Source organism: Brachycentrus maculatus, unplaced genomic scaffold (genome assembly GCF_059751285.1).
Source record: "Brachycentrus maculatus isolate JH-2025_06_01 unplaced genomic scaffold, ASM5975128v1 h1tg000315l, whole genome shotgun sequence".
Classification (NCBI taxonomy): domain Eukaryota; kingdom Metazoa; phylum Arthropoda; class Insecta; order Trichoptera; family Brachycentridae; genus Brachycentrus; species Brachycentrus maculatus.
The window spans coordinates 2,303,985-2,330,478 of NW_028281064.1; the positions used below are offsets into that span (position 1 = coordinate 2,303,985).

Consider the following 26,494-nt stretch of genomic DNA (forward strand, 5'->3'; position numbering starts at 1 on the left):
CCCCTCGGAATCGAACCCGGGACCTCCATTTTGGTGGCTCAACACGCTAACCATCACACCATAAAGGCAGACATCTTATAAAAAAACTACTAAAAATATATATTATTTAGAGAAATAATATTTTTTTATGCACTTTTTTTTTATTATTATAAACAAACTAGTTTCGGCAACAACCTGTTGCCCTCTTCAGGGTTTATTTTATAACTAGTTTGTTTTATAAAAATGAGAAGATCAAAAAACAATGTTATTTTACTCTCCAAATAATATATTATTGATTAAGTAATGATCCACAAACTTAGTGCTTTAAATATCCAAAATTAAAAATATAAATCGAGATGAATTTATGAGTTTTTTTTGGTTGTTTGAATACTAAATTTATTATTATTTGATTTAAAAAGGGAAAAGGTTATGCATCAATGCCTTACCCGGAGTCATGAACCTAGAACCCAGAGTACTGAGATCACAAATATGATTACGTACCTACCCAGTTGAGTATACCCATCTGTTGGCAAAGAGCAATTCGGATTTTAACGAGCGTTTTCTATTGGAGATGGAATAACTGTACTGCACCTAACCACTGCCATTACAGTATTTACTATATTTTCCTCCTATGATGAAGCTTCGCGAAACAGTGCTAGCGCTTAAAGCGCATATTGAGAAGAAAATGTAGTATGTAATGATAGTATTTAAAAGAAATCACATATTAAAGAAGAAAAAAAAAGTATTTTTTTCCGCCTCCGTAGAGTAATGGTCTGCACGCTCGGCTACCGTTCTGGAATTCCCGGGTTAGAATAAAAGTGATTTTTTCACTCTAATATTTATTCAATATTACCCTGGACTGGTACCTGAAGCGGAAAAATACTAAAATATATATATATATATATATATATGTATATATATATATATATATATATATATATATATATATATATATATATATATATATATATATATATATATATATATATATATCAAGTATTTTTTTGAGATTTTAATAGTAATAACCACACATAAACATAAATACATAATTTTGGATTATTTATAAAGCACCATATTTGTTAAATGCTAACTCTAGGGCGCTTCACGATTCGATTGGGTTTAGCATGATTTATAATGATTTAGCAAAGAAATGGGTTTTTGTTTTTTTTTCTGTACGAGTTCATAAAATCACTTTACTCATAGCCGATCAAAAAAAAATATCTGTATGTATTTATATATATATATATATATATATATATATATATATATATATATATATATATATATATATATATATATATATATATATATATATATATATATATATATATATATATATATATATATATATATATATATATATATATAATATATATATATATATATATATATATATATATATATATATATATATATATATATATATATATATAAATATATATATATATATATATATATATATATATATATATATATATATATATATATATATATATATATATATATATATATATATATATATATATATCTATATATATATATATATATTATATATATATGTGTGTTTATTATACACTCCTATAAAATTGTTATTTACAATGCTTACTTAACCTTGTTTTCAGTCAAAGACAAAAAATCTCTAATGTATTTGTAAATGACATTTTTAAAAGAAAAAACTTTGTGTAAGATGTATTTACAAGAATAATTAAACTTAAAATAGCTACTAACCTAACTAACCTTCCCTTGAAGGTGAGTAAAAATGCTTAATGAAGAAGCGTTTAAAACGCTTTTTCTCTAGTACTTAAGAGCGTAGTAAAAAAGCGTCTGTTTCTGTATTTAATTGTAATTCTCAGTTTAAATACTTTGAACCTTGTTCTATATCATTTTCTAAATCTTTATGACATTAAAAAAAAAATTATTCGTCATTTTGTCAATATAATGTAAGTTCGCGCTACCGAAAATTTAAGAAATTTCAAATATATTAAACTTATTTTTTTATTAATCATAAATATTGCGTCTTTTTTGATAATTTAATGACACATTTTAAAATATTTAATCGCCATTTAAGTAACTTTATAAGAGCCATTAATTCCTATCCTAAGGTATCCTACATTTTTAATAGTTAATTACCATTTTTATGTTAATTTAATGCCAGGAAACAATATTTTTAAATAATTTATTCGTGAATGAGAATTTGCATGATTTTGATATATATAATTTAGAACAAAATCTAGATAATAATTACTTTTTCATTTCACTATGGACCATTGTGTTCGATTAAAATTAAGATAAATGAAACATGGATTTCTGTAAGATATTATAAATTATATATAATAAAAAAAGTATACGGAGCTGAACGCATCGAATAACTCCTGTATTACTTTTCTTTTATATAAGTATCTAAATGTATATGTATGAAGAATTTTTTTGATTGTGTATTATGCAACATGTTTTTGTATATAATAAAAATATAAAATAATGACTCTAGCTTTTCGTGTCGGTACGATTACTATATAATAATGACTGAAACAATTAAAATGTCTGTAGCTAAATGTTTAAAAAAAGTGAAGGCTTTAATTTTTATTCAAAATTGTATAATTGTATGTTAAAAAAAAGATACTCAAATATCCTCGGTAAAATTATTTTTGAGCAAATAATATTTTATAAAATATGATATTTATCTTCGAATTGGTACGTACAGAAAAGGAACAAAATTTTCGAGAACAAAATCATTGAATGTACACGAAAATGAACACAGAGAAAAGAAAATATTAGACCGCCGTTTAGGAAGAAATTCTGCACTAAGAAATGAAGTAATTTTATAAATTGAGAACCGATATCCATTTGTCTGAATTTTTTTACCATAGTGGCAGTGCCATCTGTTTGACGTAACAGTAATACATGCACTTAACATTCCTCAAGGTGAAAGCTTGTTCCTTGACAGATGCTAAAATATTTTATTCCTACAAGTATTGTAAAAATAAATACATGTATTTGTGTGTATAAGTGTGTGCATTTTTTTCTATTTAACTACGCTGAGCCACAGCAACGCGTGGCTGGGTTCAGCTAGTAGTATATTTTAAATGAAATTATCATTGGATTTCTGTATACTAGCTTTTCTGTAGATTTGACATCATTCGTTAGACATATCGAATTGGATTCGTAACATTTTTCAACGATCTATTTTCCTTGCAATAAACGATTGTTTTAAATACTAAAATATAGATGTTCTCTAATGTTTTCTGAATATACCCGTATAAAATTGTTTGTTCTTAAAATGAGCATGAAATTTCGGACATTAAAAAAATATTTATACACGTTTCAACGTTGTAACTATAGATCTTAAGATGTATTTCCTTTCAGCTCTGAGATTTGAGTGTACATATATTCTTCTTTCTTTGTTCCTTTATCTTCCATTTTGCGCCAATGCCTTACAGTAAATAACCGTTGAAATACAGGGTTATCGAAAAATAATGCCAGCATTTAAAATAACTGTTATAAAAAAAACTATTGAAGTAAGTTCGATGGTTTTGATGTTAAAATGTGCGTAATAGGATTTTTTTTCGATGTATGCACCGTTCGTCGTTCTGCATATGTCTAGTCTGTAGTTGATTTTTGCCACGTACGTGCAATAATTTTAGGAGTAACTTTCGAGATAGACAGAAATTTGCTCCCGCAGTTGATTCAAATACTGAATCTTTTCTGCGTACATAATGTTTTAAGCCCTTGTGTGATTTGCCTGAATCCAGTTCGGGCTCATCGTACACGAAACTTTTTATAGTAATTTGCCCAAATCACCAGTCTAGTTATATACCTGTCACTGTCAATCTAAATAATACAAGTTTGTAAATTCGTCACCAAATTTTCTAGAAGTACCCCGGTGTAGGCAGTGAAAGGGATTAGTATTTAGTTCAATTAATCAGCTAGATCCGATTCCGACCTGACGTTAGCCGGTACACAGACGCCCACAACCCCGATCAGCACAGCAGACAGACACGTAATAGTGCAAAGACATTTACATTTTGGAAACAGAATAAGCAACACCAGGATAAGGGAAATATGCGAGATCGAAGATGTCGTTAGGTGGGGAAAGCAACGAAGGATACAATGGTTTGCGCATGTGAGGAGAATGGAACCATACAGACCCCCACCCATATTGCACTGCACGTCCAGCCTCAAAGTAGACGACTTCCGGGCAGATCACCAAAGAGATGAATTGACAGCTGGGAATTGACAGACATTGAGGAGGCTAATCCCCCTTAAAAACAGGCCACAAGGCTTACACCAATCAGAAGAAGAAGAAGAAGAAGACTAAGAAGAATAAGAAGAAAAAGAAGAAGAAGAAGAAGAAGAGGAAGATATAGAAGACGAAGAGGAAGAAATTATTTTTGATGACTCTGTATTATTGATACAATGGTAACAATACTTCCATTATGGCACTCCGAGCCGCCGATTGATTGGCGTCTCGTGTCCATCCGATCTACTGCCGATGTGTTTCCCGCCAAGTAGAATCATTGCGGAGATATTTTATTATTAAAACGTGATGTTCTACATCCGTGAGAAAGCTCAAATATGAGATGACCATTCAAAGATGACGCGGCCAGGAGAGCCTCTATCAGAGAATCATCATTCCTAGAACGCCGAGCTTATCTCGGAGCTTTTAAGTTTAATTGATTTATTTATTTAACAGTGACTGTTGCGTTGTGTGGATTAAAGCTTTATTGCGCGAGATTCTACGAAAGTTTGAAATGAATTGTTTGATGTTCATATCAAAATAATAATCTGGTCAGTAAGGGATAATTTTTTTACACTCTTTGGAAAGAAGTTAATCCTTACTTAAGTAACGAAATGGATTTAATGGCAGATTATTAAATATACCATTTTCTTTCTTTGCTTCCACTTCACTATCTGAACACGTTTTTAGTAAAAACAACATACCATACTAAAAAAATCTAGAAGTATCATTTGTAAAGTAAATCTAGCTTATGTCCGCCTCCGTAGTGTAATGGTCAGCACGCTCGGCTACCGTTCTGGAGGTCCCGGGTTCGATTCCCAAGGGGGGTAAAATAAATATACGTGATTTTTTCACTCTAATATTTATTCAATATTATTACCCTGGACTGGTACCTGAAGCGGAGGGCTGATCACCTTTCCTTCATGTGTAAACGATCAAGATAACACTGCGTTTATATGACGCAGTGCCCTATGCATCATCGGGGTGCGGATAGGGGTTTTATTTTATTTATTATACATTGAAAGCTCCTCCTTACTGCTTTCCCTGATCTGATACAGAAGAATTTGGGCTTCCTGAAAAACATCTCTTGCAAACCAATTTTGATTTTAAGTTGCAAAAAATATAAGAAAATGTATAACAAAATTGCATTCCGATTTTACGATGAACTTTTATTTAATAGATTACGATATCCCTGTCACTGTCAATCTAAATAAATGTAAACCAGGAGAAGCACCACCAAGTTTCTAGAAGTGCCCCAGTGTAGGCAGTGAAAGAGATAAGTAATTAGTTAGTTCAGTTAGTCAGCTAAATCTGATTTCTACCCGGCGTTGCTACATATGTAATTTATATATAATTCTAGATTTTAATGTAGATAATCGTCTTCTTTCAAGATCGCTTCCTATATGGTGCATATGACTACCACAAATCGTCTCCAAACCACCCTATCTTCCCTGGCTTCTTCCCAGATCAAACCAGCATCCCGAAGTTCCACTGAGTAGTCGGTGAATAGCCGTAAAAGGTTTTCCGGGCCACCGAAATATTCAGAAACTGGAAGAGATATGAGGGGTTAATGCTCTTTTGCATATCATAAATTCTAAATTATTTCATGTAATATCACCCAATTACATTGTACAAGAGACCGGTTATAACTTATAGAGATGGAATTGATTTTTTAACATCATTTATGTCTTGAGAATTTGCTCCAAAATTAATGGCACAATAAATCCTTTGTTCTGAATCTAATATTCTTCCTCTAACGACCGTGTTATACAATGCAACTTGGCAATCAATAAAAATGACCATAAACGGGAACAATGGCGTATAATAGAATAACAGAGGAACGATTTCACAGTTAGATTCACATTTTAGAAAGCCCTTCTACATTGTAAGTAATATATGGCACTAACAATAACATCATGTTCGTAGCGTAAACAAGCGTATCATTGACACTCCCCCAGTTATTGACACTGCTGATTTGCTTGTAAATATTATCAAATATTTGGTACGTTTTGATAAGGTACTTACCAATTATTAGGTTCAATATTTTGAGTGTGTCCGAATACTTGTTCACAATTCTTGATTATCTCCAATTTTTTTTTAACAAAGGAGTTATTTTTATATTATTATTTTTATTTTTTGACATCTTAACATATGTAGATGAAGAAGAATATGGAAGTTTTGGCATTTACTGGGCTTACGGCCGTCATGGGCTGGTTTAAGTGATCACACGTGTAACATTCACCAATTCTACCCATGATTGACAACCACACTACTAAAATTCTTAGAACTTGTTTTAAATTTGAGACATTTTGTTGAATTGACTAGAATTTCACTAGAGACATCTATAGTGAAATGAAAGAAGCTTTTTTACTGAGCAGAAATTATAAACTAAACATAAAAAAAAATTCAAATGATATTTTCTGACGTTTTTCATGTATTTTAATATAATCCAGGATTCGAACCTAACATACAATATAATATGTGTACAAATTTTTCGATCAAAGATTTGTACACATATTATATTGTGTAGTTAGATATTGTTTTTTTTAAACAGATTTCGTATTATGTGATTATCGCGTAATTCAGTGTTTACTTATCCATTTAATATATCACAATTTCTACTTTATGCATATTAATATTGAAAACATATTATTTTTCCCAATGTTTTGCCACATATTTTAAAAAAATCTGGTACATCAATCGTTATATTCCAATGTGTTAAGTGAGATGATAATCACTGTCAAAAAAGTGTTTATATGATTGATTTTATGTTTTAAAATTTTAGTTCTTTAAAAAAACCTAATACAAACAATGGCGGCATAAAATAAAATAATTATGCTGAAAACGAGTGGTTTAGTTGTAGATCAATATTGACTAAACTAATCCGCTTAAAGTGACAATAACTGGGCTCTTTACTCTACATACAGATGACAAACTAGATCTCATGTTACTCGTTACTGCTAATGTCAAGGATTAGCGGGTCACAGAGATACAAGATATACACAATACGGTTGGCATTGGATTTCCAATTTTGTGTTAAAAAGGGTTTATACATAACCGATATTCGGAATAAGTAGTTAAAAAATTTCAACACACTTTTTTATTAATAATAATAATAATAAACCCTTATCCGCACCCAATGGTGCATAGGGCACTGCATCATATAAAATGCAGTGTTATCTTGATCGTTTACACATGAAGGAAAGGTGATCAGCCCTCCGCTTCAGGTACCAGTCCAGGGTAATACTGAATAAATATTACAGTGAAAAAAAATCACTTGTATTTATTTTACCCCCCTTAGGAATCGAACCCGGGACCTCCAGAACGGTAGCCGAGCGTTCTGACCATTACACTACGGAGGCGGACATTACATCCATACATCATGCCTTTTTATTAAAAGAAAGAAAAAGAAATAATATAACATTTTACTCGCTCACTAAATTCTATGATTCATTTATACGAGTATGATCAATTTTTTTTTCCTTATGACATTTTTTTAGAATTTTAATTATATGTTTAAAAAGTGTATACACACAAATATACATAGATTTTTTTGCAGAGACCCACCAAGCTATCAAATGTGTCTTGTCGGTGGAGTTCTTTTCACATACCTAATATTTTTATTATTTTCTAATATATTTTAACATAACATACACAAAGGAAAAAATATAACTTTATTATCATGCAATTTTCTCAAACTACGGGACATTCGTAAAATTAACGGACATCCAATCTTTGGGGATCACTGAGGTATCACGTGTAATGACTGTAGTGACAAATTGCATGCATCTTAGCTTTTTATCGATATTTTATGTTCGTATTTTATATAAAGTTCTCAAAAAACACGTTGCATTTATTTTTAAATATTTTTAGTAAACGTTTTTGGTAATGAGTGATTTTTTATCCGTCGTAAATTTAACGATAATCTCATATTAAGGTTCATTGAAAAAAGTCTTGTAGTCTAGGAATAATAATACCATTTATGTATTTAATATTAAATCAAGTTGTATTTTATTGTTAAAAAAAACATAAATATCTACTTTGTGACAATTGTTTCGCTTAGTTATGGCATTTTCAAACGAATGTTCCGAACAAATAAAACATAAATTGAAATGGAGTTCTACAGATTAAACACCAAATCTATAAATTAATTAATAAAACCACTCTTTAAATCTATGTAACATCTAATGCAATGCTCTATGCACCATGGAATGCATACTGGTAAAGATAACCAAACAAATATATTCTTAAATTTCGTGGCTCCAGAATTCCGTCGCGAGTTGCCTCAACTCCAAATTGTATTCCTTTTACTAACCTTGAATTTGGCGCATACTTTTTTCGACGGACCCAGTTTTCGCGTCGCCCCCAAATAAGAAGCTGCTATGTCCACATATGGGTCCACCGTATGTATCCCCACCGGCTCGCAGTGCGGGCACACATGTATGTAGGTACTTGTATTGTGATGCGTCCAGTGTCCTGCACTTTGCCAAATGTTCCATAAAGAGACCATTAACATGCATTCGAACCACGCCAAGACGTCCATTTCGGTGGATGGATGTTCTGACTTCGCGTGAAAAAAATGTACCTACCATATATTTTGCTCATAAATATTGTTGAAGACATGTGTGGTAAAATAAATACATACCTGTGTTAAGTATGACGTGTTAAAATTGATGTTTACGTTGAAAAATGAATCAAACGAAAAAAATGTAAATAGTAAATTTAAAAGGATAAAAAAAAAACAAATAACAAAGCAATACAATTTATTGATTCGGGATTAACATTGTTGAATGACATGTTGATTAATTTAAAAAAAAAACACTTGTAACAAACCACTTGATGAGTTTTATTTTTATTTTACACGACTAGTTTCGAAAACTGACAGATGTTTTCATCTACAGGTGAAAATTAAAAGAAATTAGTTTTAATTTTCATCTGTAGATAAAAACATCTGTTTTACAAGTTTTCATAACTAGTGGTGTATAATAAAAATAGAACTCATTAAGTGGTTTATTACAAGTATTATGTTAAATGAAATTAAATTAGTTTTAATTTTCATCTGTAGATGAAAACATCTGTAAGTTTTTGAAACTAGTAGTGTTTAATAAAAATAAAACTTATTAAGTGGTTTATGACAAGTGTTTAATTTAAAATTTATAATAATAAATAAATAAAGAAATACAACATGTTGCAGACCCCTTCTCTAAAGTATCTTAGAAAGCTTAATATAAGCTCGCATAAAGCTAAATATGTAATTAATCTTATTCTTTACAAAATAAAATTCTGTATTGGTGTAGGACATATTTCCACCAAAATATCGATAAACATATTTAATCACACTTGTAATTGATTTTAAAGTAACTAAATTTTGCACAATATTTCTCAGTTATTTTGTTGGATGACAGACACATCGCCTTTATTTTTTACAAAGCCATCGTGCATTCTCTTTTTTTCTAATATTTCCACACGTTTGTAAAAACGAAATATTAATTTGATGTTTGACAGATTTTTGGGTAGCGTCCAGACCTCGGCCCACTTTTTATTATAGTATAGAGATACATTTCTCACGATTTATCGGTGCAATAAAAATATTTATTTTAAGTAAAATGTCACTAGGAAAAAAAATTATCACAGATATTAACCTACTTCGAATTTGCTAAAATACAAGTATACTGATATCTCTGGAAGAAAAATAATGAAATTAGTATTATTTTGGATTTTTTAAATCATTTTTCGGAATTCTAAATAAAATGATAAATTACATATTATAATGCAATTAATCAAATACCAGGAGTATTCTATCAAAAACACTAGTGTATAAATTATTCCTTGGGAAGGAGCTAATTTATCTGATTGTGTATGAAAAACTATGAAATCAAAACACTACCTTTTCTTGTGAAAAGTTTGATCCTAATAACAAATTTGATGTGTTATAACAATGGAAATACTTTACCTGTTCAATTAATACGTAGACTGACTTTATAAAATAAATTGTATTTTACTTAGAAGTTACTTGTTGGATCCCCTTCGAAGTATTTGCCTGAAGCTAATAAAACGACAACGCTCTAGCTTATTCCTCAAACTCAAAAGACCTTTGAAAGGACGAAAGTTTGAGACGATTCCCGAGATTAAGGCAAATGCGACAAAAGAGCTGAAGACATCGCAAAAGAAGCATTCCAGCACTGTTTTCAAAAGTGGAAACACCTTTGAGATAAGTGTGTACATCGGAGAGGTGAATACTTTGATCTGGACCCAGACATTTACATTCTAAATAATGTACATTTTGTTTTATGACGTCAGTTTTCATATTCATTGAATGGATTATTATTGCCAATATTATTACACATCAAATTTGAGGTAAGGGTGAAACTTTTCACGAAAAAATATTGTAGCAATTTGATGTATTGGATCATATTGTTTTGAATATGAGTTCACAATCAGAAAAATTTGCTCCTTGTACCCAATAAATAATTTTATACGAAAGTGTTTTTACCAGAATACTCCTAGCATTTGGATATTTGGAATACGTATATAGAAATTTATTAAATAAAAAAAACGGAATTCCAAACTATATGTATAATAAAAGTATCCAAAATAATCAATCATAAAATTTATGACATCAGTCTACATATTAATTAAACAGGCAAAGTTAATTATATATTTATAAATGGTAAATAATAACGTTGTAAAGGACACCTTAGATTAAAGATGATTCTGACTCGGGTCCATAATATAAAACACCGACCCAAAATACAAGTATAGTATAAATTATATCCCATTTCTCAAAGAAAAGTGTTGAAACGTTTAGTAACGATTATTTATGAGTTAAAACTGATATTTTACTATGTGATCCATCAATTAAAAACGCTTTGGTATGACGTGAAATTTTGATGTCAAGGTTGACGGATTTTGGCGATGTGCCGTAACATCTGATTCGGAATCTATCCATCGGGGAGATGCCTCTATAAACACAACACCCACGTGTCCAAAAATAGCATTTTCAATTATTATTATCTGATTCAAGTTGATTACATTTCGACAGTTCTCCTCACTCATGACCCAGTAAACTTCATGTCGGGTATTCTCTGTTCTGTTTTGGCAAAGCTTTCAAGATCAATCGGTTTGTTACCTATAGTAAATATTTGGGTGATGATTTTGCATTCATACGACCATATTGTAGTAACGTGACTACATTACACATCTTAGGATTTTGACATGACTCATAATGACTAATTAGTCAAATATATCGACTGGCAATTTGCTAAAATCAAATAAACTATACAAAGATACACAAATACAAATATATACATATATATATATATATATATATATATATATATATATATATATATATATATATATATATATATACATATATATATATATATGTGTATATATATATATATATATATATATATATATATATATATATATATATATATATATATATATAAATATAGTGATTTTTCACTCCAATATTTATTTAATATTGTACCTAGGCTGATCGAATTAAAGATCAATATAACACTGCGTTAATGCGATAAAGTACCATATGCACTATATTGGCGCAGATGACGGTCAAAAAAAGAAGAAGTAGAAAGATTTGGACGTACTTAATTTTTTTTAATTAAAAAATATCTGGAACTCCTACGTATATCATTAATCTCATGAGTGAGATCACTAGACCCGTCTTTAATTGAATTGAGAAAGCTTTTATTTAGCAGAGACCCTTTATTTGGACGTATGCAAGATTTGCATTCTTGAGAAAACGTGATTTTTAATTTTACGTGGTTTGTATTTTGACCACTTGTTTTATCGATGATGAAAAAGTAGCTAAATATGCAGGTTGTTTTTATTTCCAACATATTTTGTTTACCGCATTCCATCATTCTTCTTTTATCGTTACATTTGTAAGGCAGATGTATTGGGCATTTCCAAATTCCACTTTTTGTTTGGAAATATTTTGTATTGAGGCCAGCAAATGTTCTCGCACTGGTCCACAAGCAATTTTCAAAATGGAACAACACAATCTAATTAAAGTTCATCAAAAACAGGTTATTTGATGCGGCTTCTCCTTTATTCGGAAATGCTTTCTTCGAGACATTATCGCATCTGGACGAAATACTGACTTGTTTTATTCAATATTCGAAGCACTTAAAATTTTGCTTAAAAACAAAATAACTTTGTTTATTTTATGTGACGATTTCATATTTAAACCAGGTTTTTTGGTAAATATTTCGAGGTATTCATTATATTTTCAACATAAACATAGTTTTAACTAAAAATAATATGTCACTACTATTAGAAATATATATATTTTTAAAATCAATATTTGAATTTTTTAGCTAAACTCTCAGAAAAACATATTTTTGTTGCATTATATATAAGTAACGTCCTAGAACTCGACAAAATGCAACGTAACAATCTGTTCGTAAAAGCATATAGTATAATGATGTAACGTATGATAAATTTTCCGTTTGTAATAATTTCTACGTAACTATACGAATATATTTTCATATGTAAGTTTGTATGAATAGTTGAACAAATTAATAATTTCTTGTCTGAGATGAAATATGATTAATAGTACGTCGTGTATGGTTGGAGTCTATGTGTAGTTCAATTATTTTAATTGAGTTGTGTTATTACGAGGCATGAAATTCTGTTTCTATAAATGGCGTGCGATGCAATTGATCGGACTCGATTTGTATGAATTATGGGCATTCGTAAATAGATTCATATATAAATTGCAGTTGCAGTGACGTAGCTCAGCAGTGAACTTCGTGAAGATATTGCAGCATACAAAATATTTGAATAATTTAAAATTATAGCACATAGATAAAAATATTATATTTTATCGACGTATGATTACTTACTACTACAGTTATTTAAATAATTGAATACATATATTTTTTGTTAAATAACAGACAAAAGTATGTTCGTTGTATTTACATCGCTCTTTATTATACATTTTTTTTGTTTACGAATATCATCTTTATGGGAAAACCAAAAAAAATAACAGTTACCTTCTGGTCTCATTACTAGTAAGTAGAAGTTTTACGAATAAAGGTTTTTTGTTAATAGTGGTACCTTAATTTTAATATTGATTTGAAAACTTTGTGGAGTGAAGTGATGATTTTAATATAAAAATAAAAGCTTTATTTAAGACCACTTTTTGAGTTTATCAATTTAAACATGACTAGTTTCAAAAACTACAGATGTTCTCATCAACGGATAAAAATACAAACTGTATTTGCATATTAGACATATCGCTCACTCCTTTCAAGAACGTCATAAATCAAAATACTTGATTTTTCAGGAGAATGTTTTTAAAGTTGAAGAATATAATACAATGTATTAAAAATAAATATCAAGCCACTTACTGAACTTTTTACTGTGCAACAGATCTTTTTAGGTAAAATCTGAAGTTTTTTTCTCCATTTGAAAAATATTTAGTTTTTTGATAAAAATAATTGAACAATACCTTTTCTTCAAAATGCAAAAACAACACTTTCTGCCCTGTAGCAGGTAAATATTAAGTTAAAAATATGCCGCTTTTGTTGGGATATAGTACATTTTCTGGGCATTCCGAAAACATGCACAACTGAAAATTGTCAATTTTTTTTTATTTTTGACGTTCTTGAAAGGAGTGAGCGATATGTACATACGAGTACAAACACCACAACTGTAAATACAAACTTAGTAATCATAAATTACTTTAAAAATGCAAAATAATAAAAACATATTTTAACCTTAATTTTACAAGCAAAATATATTAAATGAATCTTAAAAACTTTTATTTACTAACTTAGTAATAAACATACATGGAAATGACGAAAATACTGAGAGAAAAAAGCTTTTGTAATTATATTTACGAATTCAGACTTATGCTTACGAAACATTAAAAAAGAGACCGTGGTCATTCCGATATATATAATTATAATTTATTTGCGTATCGAAGTACATACGTGATCTCACGTATAATTACGTAATACTTAGATAGCCACCTATCCCGTAGTTCATTTGAAAGAAGAGTCTCCCTCGCCTCTGCTACAACAATTACAAGAAGCGTTTCGCGTTTAGTCACTAATGCATATCTCACGACCGCTCTCGGTGTGTTGGCTCGCCTTTGAAGTTCGGACAGTGACCGGCGGACATGGCCAGCGGACCAAAGAAGCAATTAAATTGGAAAGTCAACACGTCTGTAGGTGCAAGTACTGTACTACCGATTCCTGAACCTCAGCAGGTGACGTCACCAAACGAACGACTTTTAGGCTGCATTTACATTGAGTCAGTTACTGGCGTCAGTACTAGCTCCGAAAACTGACTTACACTGTTTACATGTCACTCACACCATATATCAAAAACGTAAATTTTCAGTTGTGCATGTTTTCAGAATGTCCAGAAAATGTACTACATCCCAGCAAAAGCGGCATATTTTTAACTTAATATTTACCCGCTTTAGGGCAGAAAGTGTTTTTTTAGAATTTCGAAGAAAAGGTATTGTTTAATTATTTTTTTAAATAAACTGAATATTTTTCAAATGGAGAAAAAACATTCAGGTTTTACCTAAAAAGATCTGTTGCACAGTAAAAAGTTCAATAAGCGGCCTGATATTTATTTTTATTACATTGTATTATATTTTTAAACTTTAAAAACGTTCTCCGGAAAAATCAAGTTTTTTTATTGATGACGTTGTTGGAAGGAGAGAGCGTCATAATAAGTAACTAAATTTACTTCAATCCACTTTTAAAAAATTTCCCACTGAATTCATTCGTTTTCTTTCTCTCTTTCAAAGTTTTATTTTTGTACAAATGACAGACCGTAATAATTTTATTTTAATAACCTGAAGATCGAAAGATTATTCTGAATTAGTGTTTATTAAAGGGGTTTTACACAAAGTGAACGATGAATGACAAGGAGAGTGTTATAAGTATTACCATACTACATAGTCAAAAATGCTCTTAATGTACAAAAAAAAACCAAAGAATGGTATTTTTTCCCAACTGCTTACCTGATCCTACTTACTTTATTTTCCCTATATTTTTCGATTTGATCCGCAAATTGAGCTAAAAATATAAAAATATAGTATGTAAGTACACATTTGTAAACCCGGTAATAAGTCTGGATTCGATTATTCAATATTAAGGTCTTGATAAAATACACTCAGGTGAATGGCTTTCAAAAAATGCGTTTATTGGAATAATCTTATTTTGACTTATATTAATGATAATGTACAGTAAAAATAATAATAAAAATATGTATATCAATAAGTAAATCTTAGAATATTGGAATATTCTCGCCGAAAAGAAAAGGGTAATCCTTATATTAAAGTACAAATAAGCTTTAAATATGAATTGGATTTCCAGAAGAAAATTAAGCATAACAATTTTAAGTACAAACAGGAAATTAAACTTAACGAAAGACGTAAATGAACTTGTTATTTTGCAAACATCGAAAGTAACTTCAAATAAATTCACAAATATGTAGAGAAAATGAAAACTGTCATTTATTCGAGTCATGGCGGTTTTTTTGCAAACAGCACTACAGTTGTAACAAATTGTAAATTAGTTAAAATAGTTACAAATTTTTAATGAAACATTTACGGTCTGAATGTCCGCGATTTGTGATGAAACTTCGAGAAACTCTTTATAATAAGGAAAAAAACAATAACCAAAGATAATTAACGACTTTCATTGATAATTAACGTACAATTTCATCGCGTTCTTTTGTTTTCAGATCTGAAATGAAATCACCGTGGACCGTTTAATTTTTCTATTTAACCAATTTTATGTCTACTATTTTTCTTCATCATTTTTAAAAAACCTTACCGTATGACACCCCGAAATAATAGATAAGACCATATTGATAAAATATGGAATATACATATTATTTAAGAATTATTCTCACATAAGCACCTCTCATCAAAGCACACAAATCACAATTAATACACTTTATGATAACATACATAGAACTACAAGATCCAAAACACAGAAACACACCAAACAAAACTAACACTTGCCTCTTTCGGTCAAAAAAACTTTGATTAATATGCAAAAAAGCTGTACAACCTGCTTCCATTACCCATAATATTATTAAAATAGAAAACTAAATATAAAAGACCTATTCATAAATGGATAATGGAAGTGAATATATGTGAAAATAGATCGCATCATTCGGCCATGTCGTATTCGATTGCATGTCGTAAACGATTTTATTTCATTTATGTATTAATTGTTACATCAAACACACATTTTTGAGTCTACTAAGTTGTATTTTATTTATTTATTGATTTGGCGTTTAATTTGTAGAACTCCATTTTAATTTATGTATTAATTTTAAATCAAACACAGATTTTTTGAGTCTACTAAGTTGTATTTTACTAACAAAAACACATAAAAAATTATATTGTAACAATTGTTTCGCCTTGTTAGGGCATTATCAAACGAATGTCGTTTGATAATGCGTTTGATAATGCCTAACAAGGCGAAACAATTGTCACAGTATAATTTTTTATGTGTTTTTGTTAATAAAATACAACTTAGTAGACTCAAAAAATCTGTGTTTGATTTAAAATTAATACATAAATTGTATTTTATTGTTAAAAACACATAAAAATTCATATTTAATTACTGCACATGTTAACATTATTACTTAAGTACCTAGAATTGTATAGCTATGTACGTAAGGACCATCAGTCTTCACATTCGTTTGAAAATGCTATAACTATGCGAAACAATTGTCACAATATTAATTTTTATGTGTTTTTAACAATAAAATACAATTTAGTAGACTGAAAAATGTTTGATTTAACAATTAATACATAAATTAAAATGGAGTTCTACAAATTAAACGCCAAATGAATAAATAAATTGCTTTTATTTATTTTAAAAATAAATATTGTAAAATATGTCCTCGGATCCGGAAGACTCAGTGAGGGCACATTATTGTAATTTGTAATATTGTGTATGATAAAATAAAAATAAATTAATAATTAAACAAACCTAATCGTTATTTCACCAATCTTCTTTAATTTTAGAATTAGTCTCTGCCCACCCAAGAACGAAGCCTTGACTAATTGCTTTACAAACTACGATAATTATTGCCACGGTACGCCTTAGAGCGTTTGTGCACTACTTGGAATTTTACCGTCCGGCACTTCAGTTAGCGTTTTAAAACGACGATTGGCTTGGACTGGCTTGTGCTTTTGTCCATCTTTTTTCACCAATTATTGCATTTGTTTTATTACTTATCTTTTCGTTTTTCATTATTTTCATTTTTATTTTATATCATTCATTATTATTTTCTATTTAATCTATCTTAATTTTCAAATTTTTATGTTATTTTTTGTAAAAGGCAGTTATGCCGTAAATAAATAAATTAATTAATAAAAATAAAATTGGATCGGTGCTCTTGATCGGTGCGTGAACACGTTGCGCGTAAATTCGATCACGCTAAACTGTCGTAGTTGCTTTTATTTTTCAAAACCGGACTACCAGACGGTAAAATTCCGGGTAGTGCACAAGCAATTGTGCACTACACGGAATTTCACCGTCCGGCAGTCCCGTTTTTAAAAATAAAAGCGACTACGACAGTTTAGCGTGATCGAATTTACGCGCACGTATCACGCACCAATCAAGCGCCCCGATCCGAAGAAAGACGACCAAAAGCACAAGCCAATAATCCGTTTTATCATGCTTACCGGATTGCCGGACGGTAAAATTTCTGTAGTGCACAAGCGCCCTAAGTTATTATTCAGATTCACTGATAGAGCAATCATATATGTTATTTGTGCAAATAGACAAAAACATATGAAGATATTAATTTACGGTTTAATAACATATGTATGTCTGTAAATGTTACCTACTGCACTGATTGCGCTAATTACGTGAGAAATAAATTTATGTACATACAACTTATAAATCAATTTAAAAATAACTGCTTTGGAATAATTAGAGGAATGAAAATTATTTTAATATGACCTAATACATCTTATAGAATTTCGGTAACCCGTTTGCTTTTTTGTTATTTTACAATCGAATTTTATGTAGAAATTATACGAATATAGTCCGATTATATTTAAAGTTGATTTAGGAGCTTTATAACAAGGACATGTATTTATTAGTACTGAGCCTTAAAACTAGATGGAACTTACATTTCATATTTTCTAATTTAAAATTGTCTTTTTAAATATAGCTATAGCGATTTAAAAATATGATTATGATATTAATTTTATACGCTTTATATATTTTTGTTTGAAATTAAATTAAAATAAAAAGATCCTCTCTCCCAACCATCTTACATTTGTTAATTTTTTTATTTCAAATCGTCGATTTAAAAATAACTACAACGATGTAAAAATATAATTTTGATATTAATTTTATACGTTTTGCATTTTTTTGTTTGAGATGATATTATTATAAAAATATCCTCTCCCAACCAACTCATAATTATTTTTTTTTTACTTCAAATTGTCGATTCAAAAATAACTACAACGATGTAAAAATATGATAATGATATTAATTTTATCCGCTTTGTATTTTTTTTAGATTACATAAATATAAAAATATCCTCTCTCCCAACCAACTTACATTTTTTGTTTTTTTTTTTTGCATACATTTATTGAAATTACAATTTATACATATTTAGAACTTTTTTTGCATAGACCCACCAGGCCACCTCGTGCGTCTTGTCGGTGGAGTTCTTTTTTAATACATTTTTACTGTTTTTAACGATTTTAACCTAATATAGACACAAAAAAGAGAAAAAATGAATAATATAAACATTTTACAATTTTCATAAAATTAACTCTTGATCATTTACCCATTCCTTTATTTTGCCTTTGTTATTTTTTTTTTATTTCAAATTGTCGAATAAAAAATAACAACAACGATGTAAAAATATGATTATGATACAAATTTTATACGCTTTGTATTTTTTTCTTTCAGTAACGCAGTTTTTCTTTTGTTTTTACAGATCAGTGCCCTGGAACATCACGGTCTCCGAAACAGTGTCTGCTGGGATTTGAGCCCATCTAGTGTGTCAGGTTATGGTCTGATGGACCAAGTGACACATTCGTTAGTAAGGAGACAAGAAAGGGGTGTCTGAACACGGGACTCTTATTTCTGTAACACGAACGACAATACTTCATACTGGCTCTCTCGTACGGTAAGTGCAAATATTTTGCTTTCTGAAAAATGCAGATTATTTTATTTGTGTAAATAATAGATTATTACGTGATCTCTAGAAACCAAAGAATGATACTATTAGTTTATATTTTAAATATTAAAATCAATGTTTTGAATATTGAAAGCATTAATTAACTTTGTGGATCGTATTGATATACTATTTTGAGAAATAAAAAGACTTTGTTTTTGGATCCATTCACATTTTTACTAACCAACAACCTGTTGCCCTCTTCAGGGTTTAATTTAATAAATTAATTAAATAAGTTGATAAATTAAACCCTGAAGAGGGCAACAGGTTGTTGCCGAAACTAGTTCGTTAAAAAAATGGGAGTAGATCCAAAAACAAAGTCTTTTTATTTCTCAAAATAATATATTAAAATCAATCACTGATTAACAGAGTATACAAATTTACATTTTACTATTAAAAATACTGCAAATGAAATTTGTGAGAACGGTTTCGCCTTGTCATGGCATTATCGAGACTGTAGTTTGATAATGCCAAAACAAGGTGAAATACATAATTGTCGCAAATTTTAATTTTAACAATGTGTTTGATTTTAATGTTTAATATATATAATTTAAAATACAGTTCTCTGAATTAAACGCCAAACCTGTAAAGAAAATATAACTATTACAACATTTTGAGTGTTCCAAATACTTGTTCACAAAATCTGGATTATCTCCCATTACAGGAATTATTTTGGAATATTCATATTCTTCTTCATCTTTGATGAGATGTCGAAAAATAAAATAAAAATAACTCTTGTAATTGGATATAATCCAGATTTTGTGAACAAGTATTTGGACACACTCAAAATGTTGTAAATAAATTATCTGGTCAATGGTCTGGTATAATTGTAAGCTTAAATAATAAAAATGAAAATGATATTTTCTGGCGTTTCTCATGTGTGTGATTATAATCCAGGATTCGGACCTCACATAATATTATATAAAAAGAGTTTTTGCTCAATAAAAAGCTTATTTTCATTTCACCAATAGATGTCTCTAGTGAAGTTCTAATGATTCAAGAACAACTTTTCGAAATTGGTTCATATCTATAGAACTTCCAAGAATTTGAATAGTGTGGTTGTCAATAATGGGTAGAATTGGTGAACGTTACACGTGTGTAAAGTGATCACTTAAACGAGCCTATGACGGTCGTCAGCCCCGTAAATGCCTAGACTTATATTCTTCTTCATCTTTGATGAGATGTCAAAAAATAATTACTTTAAAAATAATATAAGTTTTTGACTATCGTATATGTTCCCGTTTTATTTCTGTGTTGTATTTTTACTAATGCTTAGTAACATCGTCACTCGTACGATAGTTTAGTAATGTAGGGTTAACATTAGGTTTTTAATTAATGTTTTACTTAGTAAATACCACTATTAGTGGTATTTACTAAGTAGTGGTATTTACTAAATACGTTAATTAAAAATGGATAGATTTTACCACAAAGTGACTGCCGAATCAATTAATGAAATTAACATTAGGTCCCTGAGGGATAAGAGCTATGGCAGGTAAACAACATACTTTATTAAACCTCTTTCATTTTTCCATCAATTTACTATGCCGTTTTTATTTTCACTTCGTATATCCGTAACTAAGTGTCATTCGCATTACTTACTATCACTTTCATTGCACATGCAATTTGCGGTAGACCAGATAGAAAAACAACATTGCGCAACCGCTGAGACATTATGCGTAGGTATTATTATCATAATGTGGATAATAAATACAAATAACTGTTATATAATGATAATGTTTGCGTTTATTTACGATAATTTATCGGTAACACTGTCCTTTTTTCTTGAAATAAATAGTAACTTTCTTTATTATAACAAAAACCGGTTTGTAATGCAATGAAATAATTGATAATTATTGGTTTCTATAAAATAATGATTAAAAAATATATGTAGGAATACTATTTTTTTTTAGACGGGAATTGCATTTATTATTTACCTTGATTATTATGTATAAGGTTTATAGATCATTTAGTGGATTTTTGTTTCTTCCAGCTAATTAAATATGTTTTTATTTGAATCTGTGTTGGAAACAGGAGGGATAATCTAGTGTGGGCCAAATAGGAACTTCTCAGCATTTGCTCATTGCTGGGAGGAAACCACGTAAAACTCCTCATGAGAAGACGGACTGTTGACTGTCATCAGCAGACCTTCCGTTCCACTCAAAGAGGGTTCGGCATTTTGTGTCCTACTTTGGTTTATGTTACCAATGTCCTTCATTATTTTTATCATGTATGATACTATCTCTCGTGACAGTTCCTTATGAACTATCACGGATCCGATGTCGGATAGGTCCTCACTCAGGCTCCTGCAACGCGTCTCCAGCTGTTGTCTTTGAAAGCTGAAAAGGGGGCAAAGCATCAACAGGTGAGGGACATCTTAAGGTGTCTTATCATCACACGTACAGCTATCGATCTCAGAGATATGTACTATTTTCGACATCTCAACATAGATGAAGAAGAATATGAAAGTCTGGGGGTAACTACATATTTACAGGACTTATAAACTGTCAAAGGTTGGTCAAGTGATTACTTTACACACGTGCAACATTCACCATTCTACCCTTGATTGATAATCACGCGAATCAATTTTTTGCAATTCCTATTATATCATTAATCTCATAGTGATGTTCGTATGAGTTCACTGTAGCCATTTATGGTTTGACTAGGAATGTTTTTATTTAAGAGAGACCCTACTTATTTGGATGTATGCATTTTTTAATTTTACATACTGAGAAACGCCAGAAAACATAATTCAAACTTTTTATGCAGCTTTTAATTCAAAAAAATATTTTATTCACAACAGGGTGTTCAAATACTTGATCACAAATCTGGGTTTCTCTAATTAGGGAGTTGTTTATTTGAGTTATCTCCAACCATAGATGGCTCTAGTGAACTCACACGTATATTGTCACAAAATAAATTATACATGTTGGAGTTCCAAAATTTTAATAGCGTGGTTGTCAATCATGAGTAGAATGGTAAATGCTGCACGTGTGTAACGTGATCACTAATACCAGCTTATGACAGGCCATATGCCCTGTTAATACCCAGACCTCCATATTCTTCTTCATCTATGTTGAGATGTTAAATATGTAAATAATAACTCGAATATAGAAAAATATAGTATGTACATATTTTTTAATACACAATCAAATTTCTTAATATAAGTTAAATAAATATTTTCTTTATGATCTAGTTTTTTTTTAAATTAATAAGCTCAAAATCATCATTTACTAAAAAACATATTTTTCTTGAGCAATATTCCGTTTATGTATATTGCAGTACCAGCAATAAGTACTTATTTGGGAAAATAACATGTTTGTTCAAACGAAGATTACTTACATCAGTACTTGGTGTTTATACTGTCGTAATTATGATTTCCGATTACAGCTTCGTGACTTTATCTTCCAGTTTATGTTTTAATTTAACACTGCAGACTTTAAACGTAATTGGCCATTCAACTAATGTAATGATCGATTCCCATGCAGAAATGACACTTTAATAACACTTCGTTCATACACTTGCCCCTTTCACTGAATATTACGAATAATACATTAAGGCCCAGTATTCGTTAAGTCGCATAACATAATTTTCTCTAAAACCAGGCAAGATTTAACATAATTGATTTATTTCTTAAAACACCGTTTGCGCATTGAAAAAAAGTTTTTCTTGGATAAAATTATATGGTTTTGAAAAGAAAAGGGTTACTAAAAGGTAAGGAGTTATAAAATATATAAAAATATTTTTTCTGTATATATATATATATATATATATATATATATATATATATATATATATATATATATATATATATATATATATATATATATATATATACATATATATATATATATATATATATATATATATATATATATATATATATATATATATATATATATATATATATATATATATATATATATATATATATATATACATATATATATATATATATATATATATATATATATATATATATATATATATATATATATATATATATATATATATATATATATATATATATATATATATATATATATATATATATATATATATATATATATATATATATATATATATATATATATATATACTACTTACCTTTCAATACCCTTTTCTTATTCAAAACCATATATTTATTTCGAAGAAAAACTTATACTTTTCAAGGCAAAAACGGAGTTTTAAAAAAAAATCAAATGATACTAGGGTTTAAAGAAAATTAATTTGCGAATCTATCGAATAAATCGTTTTTAATAAAATTAGCTCACAAAATAAGTATTGATGCTATATATACTATAATAGCATTGATGTTCTAAATATTTATCATCTCACCCAGAAATAATGTGTAGGTACATACATATGGTATATCAAAAAGATAGATGATTTATTTATCTAAGAAGCGTGTTCACAAAACCGATATGGCCAGAGCGGCGCCAGTGTTTAAAATATTACAACCTTTATAAAAATAGTCAAATCTTAATGCAATCATTGATTACTTTATTTACATAGACTGACGAGAGAGGCATTTGTATGTAGGCAAATTGAAATGATTCTAAGGCATTCATTCATAATTTCTGAGGTCATAAATACTGCGAGATGGCGCCGTTCATAATTATACCTAACTCGTGAGCAATCAACTTCACCTATTGTTCAGTTTGCGAGCTTAGCTTAACCCTAAATTTGCCGATAAAACATATTTATAAATTAATATTTATTTCGAAATTATTAAAGACGGTTTTTGTACTGTGCAATCTTAAATTAGACAGAATTTTGTAATTTCTTAATTCATAAATATTCTCATTTCTACAATATATAAAGGATTAAAACATTTTTTTCAATATAATTTATATTTGAAACACTAACTTTTTGATATTATTTTTGACATCTCATCAAAGATGAAGAAGAATATGGAAGTCTGGGCATTTACGGGTCTGAAAACCGTCTTAAGCTGGTTTAAGTGATCACTTTACACACGTGTAACATTCACCAATTCTACCCATTATTGACAACCACACTACTCAAATTCTTGGAAGTTTTTTTATATATGAACCAAGATTTTGTGAACAAGTATTTGGACACACTCAAAATGTTGTAACTTTTTGATACTGTATGAAGTATACATCAGTCTTGATAAAGAAGCGGTTAGCTTTAAACCCGGTAGGCATTATAATTAAGTTATAGTACAATATTTATAGTGATTTTAAAACAAAGTCACATTTTATTTATACATTTTTTCAATGTTACCCTAAATTAACGGGTAGTTTAATATTTTTTTTTGTTTTTATAAATAAACAGGATAAAAGCACGTTTTTAATGAATAAATCATAAAATTCACGATGAAGCTCAAACAAGATATAAACTTAAATGTTTTAACTTAATTCTAAATAAAACTAAATAAATGTTATTAAAAGAAGAATCCGAAAATTTCTTATGTAACCCAGATTAAGCGTATATGATCTATTGATACATTGATAAAGATGTTTTAAATGTAAAAATAATACACTTATAAAACAACATTTTTGAGTTTATTATTGTAAACACGACTTGTTTCAAGAACTACAGATGTTCAAGTAAAAACACAAACTAATTTTCACGTATTAATGAGAACATCTGTAGTGAACGAAACTAGCCGTGTCAATAAACTCAAAAAAGTGGTCTTATTAGAGTGTTTTATTTTTATATTCAAATCACTGTTATTTCACAAAATTAATGCCAAACGAATAAGTAATATAAAGTTTATTTATAAATTATGTTTAGTGGGTGTTGTTCTAGATATATAATTACAAATAGCATTGTATTTATGCAGTTATACGTTTTAGTGAAATCCTATATATATTAGTCATACAAGAGAAAGTGACCAAGTGCATTGTTTTACAAAATCGTGATCATTGACTATTTGATGTCATACTAGCTTAATATTGCCCTGAAAAAATCCCAACGGATTTTTAACTTAGAAGTATAATATGTATATTGACTTGGTAAAAATGACTAACTGCGTTGATGTTTATTTTCTTGCCAAGCAAAAGTGACTTAAATGGTCCTCCTAAACATTTGACGTTTTGGTAGTTTGTCACTTTTTCCTGTACGACTACGATATTTTGTATGCAATTTTATTTATTTAAATGATCAGTAATTGATTTGACATTTAAATTCAAAAGTTATAAATAATAACAACGCCATTTCTCTCCACCTATTTTCGTCTTTTTCATAAATTGTGTCGAAAATATTTGCTCTACTCCTACACTTTCCTATGATATTATTATACGCGTTACATTGTTGAATACAGTTTGCGATTAGCTCCATCTTTTACGTCCGCCTGCGCGCGCGCAGATATATGGTATCGCTAGATTGATGTTCTGCAAAATATAGTAGAACTTTCCCACCATAAAAGCCCACCCTTTCAGCTTGGTATTGTCAAATAAACATTATAATATGTTAAATAAATGCTAATATTTGGTTTTGTTAGCATATTGTCATTTTATGCGTGTAAAAGTTCGTGTATGTAGGCATTTGAAATATCGTGATATAATTCATTTCGTATTCTCTACGGCTTCCTGATCGAAAATAGTAAGTAAGGAAAATAAATATAAATTAATCGATTCACAAATGACATTTTGACATATTACATGAGAGAATTTTAATAATCTATATTTTAAAACGACATGTACGGTTTATATTAACAATAGCTTTAAAATTTAGTTTTTTATTCATTGATTCTGATTTTAATTTTCTGATCTTATAGCATTATCTATAATGATTTATTTATTTATAAACATGAAACAAACTAAATGATATGCATGGAAGTGTTCCAAAAGAAACATTATTCACTTAAAAAGAAAAAAAAAACTCACTGATGGCAACAAAATCATATAATAATATATTGTACATCTCACTATAAAAAAATTAAAAACGTATGCGAATATGTAACTTTAAAACATCGATGTTTAAAATGGTGTGCAATACGAACTTATTGATAGTGTTTTTAGTGAATACCTCTATTATATTTATTTATTTTACTCATAAGTAAGCTACTTACAATACGAGAAAGAAAAAAACAGTAGGTTA

The 26,494-nt window shown here is 29.1% G+C and overlaps 1 protein-coding gene across 2 annotated transcripts in view; it reads left to right on the forward strand.

Annotated features, from left to right (window-relative positions):
* LOC148304481 (leucine zipper putative tumor suppressor 2 homolog) overlaps nt 1–26,494 on the forward strand; it is a 232,201-nt gene that overhangs the window by 35,674 nt on the left and 170,033 nt on the right. For both annotated transcript variants that reach the window (XM_088268239.1, XM_088268240.1), the window contains exon 2: nt 19,187–19,378. The gene's annotated coding sequence lies outside the window, so the exon portion shown is untranslated. The remainder of the gene's footprint in view (nt 1–19,186; nt 19,379–26,494) is intronic.